This window comes from Cucumis melo, unplaced genomic scaffold (genome assembly GCF_025177605.1).
Source record: "Cucumis melo cultivar AY unplaced genomic scaffold, USDA_Cmelo_AY_1.0 utg000710l, whole genome shotgun sequence".
Lineage (NCBI taxonomy): Eukaryota > Viridiplantae > Streptophyta > Magnoliopsida > Cucurbitales > Cucurbitaceae > Cucumis > Cucumis melo.
The window spans coordinates 17,501-22,429 of record NW_026124165.1 but is presented as its reverse complement, the minus strand read 5'-3'; positions in this window follow the sequence as shown (position 1 = coordinate 22,429).

The following is a 4,929-nucleotide window of genomic DNA, read 5'->3' as shown; positions in this document are numbered from 1 at the left end:
CACTTTAGCTACTTTAGCGGCTTGGCCAGTTACTCGAGATTCCCGATTATTCCATTTTCTAATGTTAGCAATGTATAGTGGTCAAATAGGATCATTTTCTGCTCGAGACCTCTTACTCTTTTTTATCATGTGGGAGTTAGAATTAATTCCCGTTTATCTACTTCTATCGATGTGGGGCGGAAAGAAACGGTTGTATTCAGCTACAAAGTTTATTTTGTACACTGCGGGAGGTTCCATTTTTTTGTTAATGGGAGTTCTGGGTATCGGTTTATATGGTTCTAATGAACCAACTTTAAATTTTGAAACATCAGCTAATCAATCGTATCCTATAGCACTAGAAATACTATTCTATATCGGATTTCTTATTGCTTTTGCTGTCAAATCACCGATTATACCCTTACATACATGGTTACCAGATACCCACGGAGAGGCACATTACAGTACTTGTATGCTTCTAGCCGGAATCTTATTAAAAATGGGAGCATATGGATTGGTTCGGATCAATATGGAATTATTACCCCACGCCCATTCTATCTTTTCACCCTGGTTGATCATATTAGGCATAATTCAAATAATCTATGCAGCTTCAACATCTTCGGGTCAACGCAATTTAAAAAAAAGAATAGCTTATTCCTCCGTCTCTCATATGGGTTTCATAATTATAGGAATTGGTTCTATAAGCGATACGGGACTGAATGGAGCTATTTTACAAATAATCTCTCATGGATTTATTGGCGCTGCACTTTTTTTCTTGGCAGGAACAAGTTATGATAGAATACGTCTGGTTTATCTCGATGAAATGGGAGGACTGGCTATCCCAATTCCAAAAATATTTATGACTTTCAGTATCTTATCGATGGCTTCCCTTGCATTGCCTGGTATGAGCGGTTTTGTTGCAGAATTAATAGTCTTTTTTGGAATAATTACTAGCCAAAAATATCTTTTAATGGCAAAAATAGTAATTACTTTGGTAATGGCAATTGGAATTATATTAACTCCCATTTATTTATTATCTATGTTACGCCAGATGTTCTATGGATACAAGCTTTTTAATGCTAAAAATTCTTATTTTTTTGATTCGGGACCACGAGAGTTGTTTGTTGCGATCTCTATCCTTATACCTGTCATAGGTATTGGTATTTATCCAGATTTTGTTTTCTCACTATCAGTTGACAAGGTCGAAGCTATTTTATCTAATTATTTTGCTAGATAGTTTTCATAAAAAAATGAAACAGCAATACTATAATAATTTTTTTTAATCATTCGTTGCACAATAAAAAAAAGAAGTCTTTTTTCTTAAGTTAAATAAAAAAATGAATTGGACTTCCTCATACATTTGGCTTTTGTGAGAACCATTTGAATCAAGTAATGTAGTGATTCAAAGGGTTCTCGATGTCTTACACACAATTTTCTTATCTATACCCCTCCATGTTTGTGTTCGTCAGGCCCTTTCTTGAATGAATTCAATTAGATGTTAATGTAAATGAACCATAACTATGTAGCCCTATCCCTAATAGATTGACCCCAAAATAGCATATCCAAATTATAAGAAAACCCATAGAGGCCACAATTGCGGAATTTACACCTTCAAAATTTTTATTTGTTCGCGTATGTAAATAAATTGCAAATATCGTCCAAGTAATAAATGCCCAAGTTTCCTTTGGGTCCCAATTCCAATACGATCCCCATGTCTCATTAGCCCATACTGCCCCTGAAAGAATACCTATGCTTAAAAAGATAAACCCTAGACTAATAATACGATAACTCCAATGATCTAATTGTTGAATCAGTTGAGACTTATAATAATTCTTCGAAGAAAAAAAGGAAGTGTTTCTTACAAAATAGTTCCCTTCGTTGATGTATTGGATCTCATCAAAGGAAAATAACGCATTTAATAAATTATTGTTTTTACCAAAAATTCTTATAGCTTTTTGAAATGTAATCACTATAAGAGCTACTGAAAATAATGATCCACATAAAAGAGCTGCATAACCTAATACCATCATACTTACGTGCATCATTAACCAATGAGATTGGAGAGCGGGAACTAATAGTGGGGATTGATGCATTTCAGTTAAAAAACCTGAAGTAGCAAAACCTTGTGTAAAAATAGTACTTGGCGCGGTTATTGCGCTTACACTTAAATGGTTTTTATATTTTTTTAAATAAGCAAATAGATGAATAATGGATAAAGCCCATGAAAGAAATAGTAATGATTCATATAAATCACTTAATGGTAAATGCCTCAAATAAATCCAACGAGTAACTAATAATCCTGTTATACAGAAAAAAGTAACTATCATGCCCTTTTCTGACGAAACATAGAGTCCTACGGTTTCATTGATTAATAAGGTTATTAACTGAATTGTAATGACAATTGAAATGACCGAAAAAGATATATGAGTTAATATATGCTCGAAAGTTAAAAATATCATAAAAAAATAAATTTAAAGGTCCCGCAATTCAATTATTTGAATTAATATCTGGGACTTGAATTATTAATTCTATTATAGAACTTTTTTTTATAAAAAAAAAAATGGCATGCCGCCACTCGGACTCGAACCGAGATGCTCTAGCACTGCTTCCTAAGAGCAGCGTGTCTACCGATTTCACCATAGCGGCTTTCTCGAAATCATAATAACCTATTATTATTCAATCGTCGAGATTGAAAAAAAATAGAATGAATTTGCAATTAAATGGAATATTTTTTACAAAATATTTATCGTGGATAAAAAACTCTTTATCTTTAAATGATAATTTCATTAAAGGGAAAAAAATAGGAGATTTGAGCGTTTCCAATAAAAATCTTATCCGATTTCATTTATTTCAATAAGAATTTAAGGTGTCAATTTTCTTCATTTAATAATAGTTTTATTTTTTTAATAATAGTTTTATTTTATAGGATTTTGCAAACCAATTTCATTATGTATTCGGCGAGATATATTCTATATCTATAATAGTAATAATGATTTCGAGAAAAGAAATAAGGTAAGGGTTCATAGAATTCAAAAAGAAGGTTTTAACTTAATCAACTAATGTCATCGTTTCAATGTCTTATTAAATTTTTAATAAAGAGTTTCAGTTTACTATTTGCTCTTCTATATTTCGATATTATATATAATATCGAAAATAGATAATAAAATCAAAAATCAACAAAAACTTTTTGGTTTAGTGGGGCGATGGGGATTCATATTTTCCCCATCTCGAAAATGATAAAACAAAGATATGAAAAAGAAAGGTCAACCTTTTTTATTCTTTGAACAAAAAAGTACCATTTTCCATTTTTTAATTGAGTAAACAAACGATTTATTATTTTTTTTTACATAGCCTACAAAAAGGAAAAAGAATTTCATATTTATCCGCTCAAAACATTAGGAAAATTACACTAATTGCTTTGATAAAAAAAAAATTTATATTTAATATATAAAAAATATATATATAAAATATAAAAATTATAAACGAACTTTTACTAGGCTGTTTTTTGAGTCAAACCAATTCAGATTATTCCAATCTTTCAGTATTTATTTGATTTGTCCCCCAAAAAACTTTGGGAATTACCCGTTGAAAGAGATTTTGCTAGCGAAAAAGCTTTCAACGCTGCCCGACGCCCTTTGCTTTTCCAAATATTTTTCCGAATCCGTTTTTTTGATATAGAAGTGCGCTTTTTTGGAACTGCCATTACAAAATTATAATTGATTATTCATTACTATAGTTGGATGTGAAAGACATCTATTGTTCAAAATGAATTGTTCTTTACTATTTATTATCCATTTATTATTGAAATTATAGTATACTCCTAATATAGCTATCGAAAATTCGAAATTATTAGATTAGAAACAAAGAAAAAACAATATATATAATGTTATTTTGTCAAAAAAAAATTGTTTAATGATTCGTAGAATTTAATACAAAGAAGTCTTATTTTACTGGATCAACTTGTAGACTGTCTTTTATGATTGATACCAAAATAAAATAGTGTTTTTGGTCTAATTATTCTTTCTTGCTCTAGAGCGGGGAATTTTTGTAATGCATACTAAATAATAAAGAAAATTTGCAGTTTCTATATTGTCAAAAAATTTTACTTAAAAGTAATGGGTGTGTTCATTAATAGTTTCAATGGATCATCTCATCTTATTTGAACAATTGTAACTTCGTGACTTGAAATATTTGAAGTATTTGGCAAAAAATTAAGAATAGAAAAATAAAATTCTATTTCCGTTTTGGATATTTAAATTTGTTATTAACTGATCCTTTTGAAAAGAGATAAGAGCTGGTGAATCAGAAAAATTAATTAGGAATTTAATATACTTTTTTATGGAATATACATATCAATATTCATGGATCATACCGTTCATCTCACTTCCAATTCCTATCTTAATAGGAGTGGGCCTTCTACTTTTTCCGACGGCAACCAAAAACCTTCGACGTATGTGGTCTTTTCCGAGTATTTTATTGTTAAGTATAGTTATGATTTTTGCAGTTTATCTGTCTATTGATCAAATAAATATACTAGTTATATCTATCAATATGTATGGTCTTGGACTATCAATAATGATTTTTCTTTAGAGTTGGGCTACTTGATCGATCCACTTACTTGTATTATGGCAATATTAATCACGACTGTTGGAATTATGGTTCTTATTTATAGTGACAATTATATGTCTCATGATCAAGGATATTTGAGATTTTTTGCGTATATGAGTTTGTTCAATACGTCAATGTTGGGATTAGTTACTAGTTCGAATTTGATCCAAATTTATATTTTTTGGGAATTGGTTGGAATGTGTTCTTATCTATTAATAGGTTTTTGGTTCACTCGACCTACTGCGGCGAATGCTTGTCAAAAGGCATTTGTAACTAATCGCGTAGGGGATTTTGGTTTATTATTAGGAATTTTAGGTCTTTATTGGACAACGGGGAGTTTTGAAT